Raw genomic sequence first — 11,280 nt, forward strand, 5'->3', positions numbered from 1 at the left:
GAATTGTGGCACATGACACATCATTTACTACTGGTTCCAGTCTGTGCTTAATCTATTTGTGCTGGAAATAAGGGATGCATACTAAAGTCTGGGTAAAAAGAAAACCTACAATCCTACTTTTGTTCCCTGCAGGTTACATAAAATAAAAATTGTAATACATGCCATAAATATATACATATTTTGGAGAAAAAATAAAAAAAACTATATTCATCCAACACTAGATAAATAATTATATATTTTCATCTATACAAGGTGTGATGTTTGCCATCATACTAAAATAGCAATATTTAATAACGCCAGCATCCTGACAGTTAGGATGCCAACTACATCTCTTTAATAATATTGTAAAACTTTTTCCCTTGAACTTCCAGGCAAACGATCTAGTGGATATACACTGCAATGCAACAAACGACCAAAGGCTATATCTTGCATCGTTTGGTGGTTAGATAATTAACTATATAATGTAACCATATCGCCTGATCGTTCGGTAGAGCGTACACACTGCACGATCTAAGGGGAATCGTTAACGAGATTGACAGACCTTCCTGCATGTACAAAAGATCTGAATATGCGATGAACGACGCCGTAGGAGCGAGCATAGTGTGTACACACTTGACGATTTGTCGTTCTGATGCGTCGGAATCGGCCGAATCGTTCAAAATATCGTCTAGTGTGTAGTAGGGATGTGCAGGCTCGGATAGGTTTGGGTTTGCACGCAGAGTTCGGATTTTTCCCTCCAAAAATCCGGTATCAGAAAGAGGCAAAACGTCATCTTTCATGGACAAACATCTTCCATGGACTTTTGTCCAGGAATGATGAGGTTTGTCCATGAAAGATGACGTTTTGCCTCTCAGACCCGATTTTTGGAGGGAAAAATAAAAACTCGGCGTGCAAACTTGAACCTATCCGAGCCGCCACATCCCTAGTGTGTAGGGGCCTTTAGATTTGAGAGGGGTGTCCAAGCTGAATTCGAAATTGCAGTGTAAAAATAAAGATGTCCAGCATTTGTGGGCTAAATGCAAAAGCAGTCAGTTTTTGCACCACAAAAAAAATAAAATATGATATATATATATACACACACATTTTTTGCACCCCTTGCATTGCAACATGTTTTGTCCAGGTTCACAGTTACTTGCTATGTCTTACTCTATTCCCAAATCTGAATCAGGCCCTTTGGGTCTAAATTCAATGGTGTGTTCCTCCCATTGAGTTCTTAAAGAAAAAATAAATTCCACACATTCCGCCAACCCGCTCCCCCTTCGCTGAACAAATACCAAATGGTCATCAGTAAACTTCAAAAACAGATTAATCCAGACGTGTGCAGGTTAGGTCTGCGGGGCACGAGTGCGGGTGAATGTGTTGACTTGCACGGCATTTTCTGCAAGCTAGTGTCTGGTCGGCGCAACAACCAATGTAAAAAAACATGGGCCCACGGGGGTAGAAGCTGCTACAGTCTAAAAATAAGAGCGAGAAGGAGTGGGGTGGAGGAATACCGAGAAACAGAAGGGCAGGAGAGCGAGGAAGGGAAAGAGCGCCAGACGGGAGGGGTAAAGAAAGAGTAGTGAAATGGAGAGGAGAAAATGGAGCAAGTGGGAGGATGAGAGGGATAGATACCCCCTCCAGGCAGCACCAGAGAAACAGCTAGTAATAATATACATAAAAAGTTAAGATACATATAAAAGTGATTATTTAAAGAGAGTGAATACTGAAAACAGAAGAAATGTATTTATGATGCGTTTGAAAAGCCACATAAATAGTGGGATTATTTGGAAGCAAGCATTACATATTCTTATTAAATAGAACAGTTGATAGGACCGTGTAATTTGGCATGGAATAAGGATTGATTTGTATGATAAACCAGAGCACAGACTAGCCCTTATATACATATGTATGAAGTAATATGATTGTCTCATCACATCAGATGTACCATACAGTGTTACTAAAGCAGGCTCTAGGGAATGACTGCCAGGAGTCTCACATGAGGTCCCTTCCATTTCATTCTATCTTGAGGAAGCGATAACAACACAGAAATGACTTAAACAAAGAGCATGTTTTTATAAGCTTGGCCCACAGTGTGGCCTGTGCCATGGGCATCAGCTAACCTCCGCCTATTTTTATACCTTTCTGTGAGAACCGGCTCCCTGGGCCATTTCTCAAGCTTGAAGGATAGTGGGAACCGTAGGAAACCCTTCAGAGCACACGCCCTGTGTAAACGCAGGCTCAGAATGGCAGGAAGATAGGGAAAGCAACAAACCGATCTTGAAGGAACCATGAGAAGCAGGCTCCTCATTACACACTTCAGTTCCCATAGCAAAAAAGATTTCACTTAAAAGAAAAGTGACGCTGAGCGGGATCAGAGAACAAACATCACAAGGGTTTTAATATTGAGCACCCATTCAGCAAGCGTCACAGAAATAAAAACCCTCTGGGTCACAAGAACATATTAACCATCTTATGCTTAATGCCAACCAGCACTTTGCATGAGCTGACACCAATTATTAATACTCATCCTGCAGTAAACCAGCACCCTGCAGAAATATACCCCTCCTGCAGGCCACAATGCCAGGTGACTACAATCAATACCTAATCATTGCTGCTTAATACAACATAATGAGAAAACATAACATTCAAACTATTATGAATGCTGGTAAAAGCAAGACAACTAAAGTGTCTATGTACTAAGCTTTGGAGAAAGAAAGTACCAGCCAATCAGCTCCTGTCACTTTACAGGCAGTGTTTGAAAAATTAGTTAGGAGCTGATTGGTTTCTACTTTATCTCCCTCCAAGGCTTAGTATAAGGCTTATACCCCTGATATGTCTAAAGGCCGGTACACACTAGACAATGTCTAGTGACCTCGTTAACTATGTGTCCCGGCATCAGCAAGTGCATACACACTTGCCGATGCCGGGAGCAATAGCGCGAGAATGGGAGCCTCGCTGACTATGTCGCCTGTCGGACCTGCATGCAGGTACGACGGGCGATGTTGCTTACTATATGCGGGAGCGTGCATATCAGTGACATTGAGGGTACACATTAGACCAGGGGCAGCAATCCTGGTCCTCGTGAGCTACCAACAGTGCATATTTTTCAGGTCTCCTCACAGAATCACAAGTGAAATAATTAGTTTCACCTGTGGATCTTTTCAAATGTGGTAGTGAGTAATGAATACACCTGTGCACCAGCTAGGTGATCTGGAAAACGTGAACTGTTGGTAGCTCTCGAGGACAGAGGTTGGCTAACCCCTGCACTAGACGATGTGCCAGATAGGTCATCCAATGATAAAGTAAAGATTATTTTTTTTTGCATATTTCTCAAGTGATGACATGGGCTGCACTTGTATAGGAATGGCAAAATGTGGAAACAAGTTACACACCCTCACGTATGGGGGGGGGGGCGGGGAATACCAAATATATGCTGTTTGGACATTTTCATCTGAGCATATAGGATGTGATTTCACACTGTCCCAACAGTGGAGGCTGGAAAACCTAGTCAGCAGCATAAGGAGCCACACCGTGTAAGACCATTGGCACCCAAATCTGCATGTATTTTAGGCTCATCTGCCCGTGCAATACATTGTATACTGCTTCAGTGCTCTTGATGTATAATATCCTGTAAATATCATCTGAATAAATGGGACCTTCTGTATACATCAGAAAAGCTTGTATACTATAAGGAATGCCATGTGCCCTACTATAAACTAAGGAAGTTAGAAAGTCACCTCATTGTCCGGGACCTAAATAAAATCATTCAGCCTGCAGCCCTGTATCTTAAGGCTTCCAACATCCGCTGTATATCATCATGTATACTAAGTAAGTACAGCAGGTTATTAAATATATTTTTCACAAAAACCCTTTGTCGAGACTGATAATCACAGTGTGCTCTAAATTGTAGCCCTTGATATAATCTCGCTAAAGCACACCTTTAATGTTAATACCAACAGATGGGAAAATTATAACACGCACAAAGAATCAACTATTGTTAATAAGCCTCTGGTCATTTATTATTCCCTAGAGAAGAAAACACAACACACTTGGACATCCTTAGTGGTAATACAATTAGTAAGTCTGGTAAACACCACCCAAATTAATGCTGTACACTGTATTTAGTAGCCATACCCCTTCTGTCTGGCATAAAACATAACGTCTAGAACATTAAATTTAGCCCTGGTCAAAAATAGTTCCACTTCCACGTTTTGTCCTTATTACAGACATTTCTATTTCTCAGTCTCATATCTCCAAATTTAACAATTAACTTGCACACGATTGTTAGGAATCCTACAGAATGGTCTCTCATAAATACACGGTTTTGGGGGAATGGTCAGTGTCTCCCGTTAGGGGCAGCGTGCTGGTATACAGAACACATTTGTTTATCCATACAGTGTTGTAGTTTGTTTCTAAAAATATAAGTCCCCTGTGAAACTGGCTTCCTCAGATATTTCTTCCCTTTTAAGGCTGATGTTGCCCCACAGGCAAGTTTTCTTGAGTGTTCTTTGGCAATACTATAAGAATCACGTATAAAGAGCAGATAAAAACAGTGTGGTCAACATTTTCATTGCATTGTGGAATGTTAATTAGATACAAAAATAAATACTTAGAATTCTGGGGAAAGGCAGCGCCCCTGACCTATCCTTGCTGCAAAGGACATATAACACAGAAGATTACCAGCTTCATCTAACATGGGGAGCACATTTTGACCTCAGCATAATTTTTCAAGAATGTGGAATGAAGCAAATAAATTAGTATCTGTTAAGAAAATAAACAGATCTCCACTTTTAATGACTTCATCACTCGGTCTAATAAAAGCTGCATTCCAACTGATTGCTGGTGTTTTGCTGCTCAGAAATATAGTCTGACCCTAAACATTTGCTTTACTAATTTGTTGCTAATACAGCTATAATGATATAGTTATGTATACCCAACACTGGCCCAGGCCTCTGATGACATCATGACACCCTTAAGTGACAGTAGACCTGGGGGTATATTTACTAAATTGCATGTTTTTGATGTGGAGATGTTGCCCATATCTACTAATCAGATGCTAGCTCTTCTCTGAGGTGCTAGATACACGTTAAGTAGTTTCTGATTGGTTGCTATGGACAACATTCTCCACTTCTAAGAAACCCACACATTAGTAAATATACCCCCCAGTCTTACCGCTAGATCATGGCTGTAAAGCTGGGTACACACTGACCGATATATTGGGCGATCAATTGATCGGCCAATATATCTGCTGCCCGTCGGCAAGTGTGTAACAGCGATATGTCTGAACGACGTCATTCACAGGCCTATCGCATTGGCTGTGCTGCGCAGCCGATGGACAGATATGTCTGCAGACTGCCCGTACAAACACAGCGGCAGCTGCGGGGATGGGGATGGGACACACCCACGACCCCCTCCCCATACATTCATTAGATTATTGTTTTTAAAAAGAGAAAATAGGGTGGGCAGCAAGAGATGGTAACAAAGCAATATCCACCTCCTGTGTTATAAACATTTTCAATAATTTTTCTTTATATATATATATATAAAGAAAAATGGCACACTACAATGGCAAGCAGGCCTAGGTGTCAGGGCAAGCTACCGCTGGTGGCTGTCAAAAGTTTAAGAATGCCCTGGCAGCCGTCTTAGGTACCCGGCCATGCTGGATCCTGAAATGTATAGCAGGAAAAAATATTTAAACAAAAACAGACAAGTTTAGTCACATTAAAATAAAAAAAATAAAAACTTCAATAGACGTCAGGACCGTGGAAATGCACCAGTTTAAGTATAGGGAAATCATTCTGGCTGTACAAATTTTATTACTGCAAGGGCTCCAAGGGTCCATTCACAATTTTATTTTTGGGGCTGGCGTCTTTAATCCAATATTCGATTAACTTTTGGATCCTAACCTTTTCATCTGTTTAAAGTGCTTCTTTATATTTTTTTGTTTTTATTTGCATCTTTACCTGGTGCATTAAAGGTGTCAGCAGTATCTGGTGCCAGGGCAAGCTGTCACTTGTGCTTGTCCAATTGTCAGTATGCCATGGCAGCAGTGTTGTGCATCTGACCATTCTGGTAATTGTAGGATCTTTTACACCTATTTCCACGACGTACACAGTGCTACACGGGTGTTAATGGCACTAGGGCTCAGTACACCTAGGAAGGATAGAAATGCACCAACATTGCACAACCATTGCACACAGTGTTTGCCCAGTTCTTTCTCGCCCACATACACTGAACTATAATCATTCAGAACAATCACTTGTTGGGCTGATCTTAACGATCATTGTTCAGCGTATGGGCAGCTTTATTCTCGATGTTTAGCACTATAGAACAAGTCGACCAAGTTAAAAAACATAAAAATAAGTCTGTGTGTGTCTAAACAACCTTTACTGTTGCACTGTCCTTTTACTATCTTCAGCACCTCCCTATCTGACTCCTTACACCTTATCTATTCAACACAAAATAGACAGTCAGCATTTATGCTGCATGATGTATTTGTTAGACAACTTTGCTTAATTAATGAAACAGCCATCACATAACTGATTAAACGTAAGGTAGGTTAAGTACAATCTCCAGAAAGGAGGATATGTATATTCACAAAAGCACAACAACATTGGTCTCTGGATTCAAAAGTAATCAACACGGAGGAGATCGTTGTAGTGAAACTCAAACACAAAAATACATTATCTAAAATCAAGGGGCAGATTTACTAAACACTGGGCCTACAAAACGATTGGCGGCTTCGATGGTTTTTTTTTAAAGTGGCAATAGTATTTAGGGCCATATTCAATTGCCGGTGAAAAGTCCCGGACTTTTCACATCCCGGAGTTTTCGCTGTCATCGCCAGTTTTGCTTCCGGAAAAGTATCACGCTTGTCACTGCGATTCACCCTATTCAATTGCAAAGGACACGAGAAAGGGTCCCGGCAAAAAGTACTGTCAGATTTGGGGAAATCAGCCTGACACCCCCCTAAAGATGCACTGACATGGGGGATCACTATGGATACTCCAGAATAGCCCTGCTGAAGGTATTTGGGGTGCTTTAATGCTCTCAATTGGTGCTATTTAGTGTCTTTGCACAAGTGGTGAAGAATAGTAATTACCAGTTTGTTTGGAGAAAAATTAGTAGTCCCAGCAAATTTGGGGTACATGAAAATGAGTGTAAGCATGTTTAAAAATCGCTAAAGTGCGCTTTTAAAAATCCTAAAGAACACACCTTCAGCAAGCACCTGCAATCAAAAAGACAGGTTGGGCATACTTGGGGGACGCCCTGGAGTCAATTTCGCTAGTTTTAAAGGTTGTCCCCCAACTTTGGTGTTTTTCGTCCCCAAAACAAAAGTACTTTTTTGGGGTGTTATGAAGTATTTTATTCACTTTTTTTGACAGTTTACCTTTGGGGGACTGGCCCGAGGCTGCAGGGGTGTTCCCGCAACTTTGCACCCCAAACCCCCAATTCTGCACTCTTTTCCACCTCCATTCACAGGAAAATCTTTTCCACTGGTTACAAGGCGCAGACTTTTCTCAGCGGTGGAAAGTGTTTCAAATTGAATACGGAGAAAAGTCCTCGCATGGCGAAATTATGTCACCGGCGAGATCTTTTCGCCGCCAATTGAATACGGCCATTAATGTTAAACCACGCTGATACAGCATTATTTACTATTGCCCTATGAAATCCATTGCTCAAAGCCACTTTGATAGTAAATCTGCCTCTAAGTGTGCAAAGTGCTTAGCTCAGGGCTTTCTCCCTACAACTGGCTCCATCTTTTGGACTAACAATCGTGGTGTTTTGTAACCGATACATTTCTTCACCTTTTCCATGAACTAAAAATACACATGAAGATCCCATTGGAGAACATAAGAAATGTTTTTAATTATTAATTATGGTTGAGTACATTTGAAGGAGCATATTTCAATGAAAGTTTCCAATTATTTTACTAATACTTTTTCTATGGTACCTTTCCCACTATACAGTGATCAATCATCTTTATTGCCCTGGCACTTAAAGGCCAGAGGACAGAGCAACTCTTCTGCTTTGGATGCTTCTTTTTAACATATTAGCACATGGTAACAGATCTAGAATGGAACTGGCTTCCGCCCTAGCACTTATGCTCTGCTTTAGTTGAAACCAGCTCCGTCTGTCAAGCGCTGGCACAAGTTGAGGAATTTAGTGGGGGCATAAGGCCTGATTAATTTAACATTTATGTGATTGCTCATTCCCCTTCATTTTAATGGCCTACATATTTCTACGTGGTGGAGCAAATGCTCGGAACCTATTGCAATTAATGGTAAATTTAAATGATTGAGAAAAAAAAGCTATTTAAAACGATTTATATGTATTTTGTCATGTCTGCAATTCCAGTGTTTGATGCAAGAGCAAAAACCAATCTGGCAATAAGGGATGGCGGCACTCAAATGTATCATCCGACAAGTACAGAAAGAAAACAGCAGGGCACTGTGGTACTGTATCTTTACATAGTATACAGATAGACTGTCTATCGGCAAAAGGAACTTATTGCTTATGTATGGTAACAGAGGCATCGAAAAAGGCAATCCTCTCTCACTGGATTAATAATACAATTGCATACTTCTTTATATGGATCAAGTAGATTCCAATGACAATAAAGATAGATTAGTTAGGAAACACTATAATATTTGGGATATATATGTGTGTGTATATATATATATATATATATATATATATATATACACGCACACACACACATACATACATACACACACTAACCCCCTATACCAAAAGAAGCTTCTTAAAAATGTCTTTTAACTTACATCAAAGGTATAAAGTCAACATTTTAATAAGCCATGCCAGTCTATGTATAATGTGTTCATTACAGCATTGAGATACTGAAACCTATCATGACCTGTATTCATAGATTAGTGTTGCAGGATGTTTCTTTTATATATAGGTTTCTTATACCCCTTTCAGGCAGAGAAAAGAACCCGGTAATTTTCCGGCTCTTGCCGGGTCGACCCAGGTTTTTTTTCTGTCTGAAAGTGTCAACACAGGACCTAACTCCCGGTACTTCGACCCAGGTATTTACCTGGGTTTTTCCTGGGTCTTACACGGGTTAGCAGCTGTCTGAAAGGTGCCGACCCGGGTTTTTCTACTCCGGGCATAGTAAGCAGCGCTTATTGGCTGAGTTGGCGGTGCACGGGCTGCACTTTTCATGACCTCATCTCTGTGTGCCATAAAAGCAGTCCATTTATTATGGCACACTGTATATTGCAGTTATTGTGTTCTGTGTGAAAGGGGTCGACCCGGGAATTTCCCAGGAATTATGTGCGGTTAGGAGCAAATTCCCAGGTCCTTCCCGGGTTGAAAGATATGGGAAAAACCCAGGTTTTAGGGATTTTTCTGTCTGAAAGTGGTATTAATCATCTTAGAAATTCTGTGTAACATTGTTGTTTTATTGCTGTTGAATAGCTCTCTGAGGAGATATGTATATATTATATGTATGCTTTTCTTAGAACTTCTAATAAAAGTTTAAACATAAAAAAACAGACAGTAGTGTCAACACAAGAGTCAGCATCAACACAGGTTTGTTTTTAAATGTATTGTCTAGGAGACTAGGACAGTATGAGGTTCTCTCTCTTTTCCAGTACAGATGTAATGCTTTCAATCGATAATGTGTTTATAGTTAAATTTTTGATTGAAGACACCAGAAATTTCACCGTGCGCTCTTAAGTAAACGAACAACTCAATCGGCGCAATTTGGGCTATGCGTGTCCAAACTTTCCACAGCTCCAGTGGCTTGGCAACCATGGATGATTGGAAGATGCAGGCAAAAACAAAATAAATGAATGCCAGGGATGCTTCCATACCATAATCTGCAATTCTTACAATAGAAAATATGACCCGAAATAAAATTAAAAGCATTTACAAAGTGGAATCACATGTGACAGGAGAAACTAACCTTTCCTCTCATCAGAAGATCCCAAGAGAGCGCCCTTCTATGCTATTGTAGTACTCTGGATTGCAATAGTGAAATGTCACTACACATAAAATGCAGATTGCTTTATACAAATGAGAAAACGGCACTGCTCTCAGCCATGTAAAAATGTCTTCAGAGCAATCTCGGGTAGTGAAGTAGATATGATTATATAGGTCTTACATTACTGACATGGTATAAGGGCATCTGCAAAGACTTTTCTGAAAGCTATAATGTAGATTTTCAAATGTAATCTAAACGTATTTTACATGAAGATGCCATCAGAAAATACAAACCTCTCACACAGCATATACAGTGTTTGGTTGTACAGATTCCCGTTGTACTTTACACAGAGGGTACAAGAGAGTTAAACACATCCTGGTGTGTACAGAGAGAAACGGCAGAGTCAGTTCTGACTCTTCAATGTTTCTCTGTATAATAAGAAAAAATATACAATAAAAAAAATAAAAAAAAATAAAAAGACTTAAAACAAAAAATAATGAAATCTGAACACATGGCTAAAGGACCAACAATTGTCTAAGAATTAGTGGGCAATAAGCAGCTACCCAGCTATTGTGGGACCACACATCCCAGCATGCCCTGCCAGTTTTGATATCAGGGCATGCCAAGAATGTATTTCAACAGCAGCTGGAGGGCATCTTATTGCCAAGCCCTCTCTAACCTCATATGAAATGTTAAGTGGGGTATGTACCGCTACATGGAAAACAAAAAACTCAGCATTTGATCTGATTGCCTTTACCTATGCTACACTTATTTAAAAAAGATAAATTATGCTACTAAAGGAAACTTTAGCGGTCACAAATAATACTACATTTTGCATCAGTAGTTCGCAGAATAAAAGGATTATTCCAGTATAACAATGTTTCATAAAAAGGCAAGACTACTGCTCTGGCTTTTAGGATAAATCACCTCCGGTTAATAAGAAGTTAAAGTGAAGCTCAACTAATTTGGGATAAAACCTTATTGCGTGGTTTTCATGAGAAAAACGGAGGGCCTCCATTCTTAGGTAGTGCATCGTGCCAAAGTTATGACACTATACTCCGGTTATGTATTGCGTTATTGATGTGTATGGAAAACCGTCCCTTGTGGGCATAATAAAAATGTAAAAACTACGGTTCTCAGACAAATACCACAATAAAATGAGAAGAAACAGACAGCTCGGCAGGGTGTTTCCCTTTCAGTGTCAAACCTTCTAATCATTGGCAGCAATAGCTTTTATACAGTCCTAAAAGTTATTTTTCGCATTGATTTAAACAAATGTATTGTAGTTTCTGCACACATAGCTAGGGTAGCACTCTGTGGGGGCAGAAGACAAACTGGTTTCGGTTCAT

The 11,280-nt window shown here is 40.1% G+C and overlaps 1 protein-coding gene across 2 annotated transcripts in view; it reads right to left on the reverse strand.

Annotated features, from left to right (window-relative positions):
• RABGAP1 (RAB GTPase activating protein 1) overlaps nt 1–11,280 on the reverse strand; it is a 193,959-nt gene that overhangs the window by 79,433 nt on the left and 103,246 nt on the right. The gene's annotated exons all lie outside the window — the stretch shown is intronic.

This window comes from Taudactylus pleione, unplaced genomic scaffold (genome assembly GCF_031769625.1).
Source record: "Taudactylus pleione unplaced genomic scaffold, aTauple2 ptg000009l, whole genome shotgun sequence".
In the NCBI taxonomy this organism is placed as follows: Eukaryota; Metazoa; Chordata; class Amphibia; order Anura; family Myobatrachidae; genus Taudactylus; species Taudactylus pleione.